The following is a 219-nucleotide window of genomic DNA, read 5'->3' on the forward strand; positions in this document are numbered from 1 at the left end:
TATTAAATAATCCTCTGGTAAAAAGATTATCATATGTTGGTCACTCATGGGCCATTGCCAGAGGGATCTCCAGTTGCTAGCACCACCACCAAGGACAAGAATTCCTGGCTCTGCCAATCCATGCATCTGCCTCTGAGGACATATGCAGCCTACCACCACCACCAAGGACAATTCCTGGCTCTGCCAATCCACGCATCTGCCTCTGAGGACATATGCAGC

The 219-nt window shown here is 49.3% G+C and overlaps 1 protein-coding gene across 1 annotated transcript in view; it reads right to left on the reverse strand.

Annotated features, from left to right (window-relative positions):
• The window catches only part of LOC103778297 (centrosomal protein of 192 kDa-like), a gene marked incomplete at both ends in the record, with an annotated part of 18,737 nt that overhangs the window by 16,332 nt on the left and 2,186 nt on the right, over positions 1 to 219 (reverse strand). The gene's annotated exons all lie outside the window — the stretch shown is intronic.

This window comes from Merops nubicus, unplaced genomic scaffold, assembly GCF_000691845.1.
Source record: "Merops nubicus isolate BGI_N331 unplaced genomic scaffold, ASM69184v1 scaffold2398, whole genome shotgun sequence".
NCBI lineage: Eukaryota > Metazoa > Chordata > Aves > Coraciiformes > Meropidae > Merops > Merops nubicus.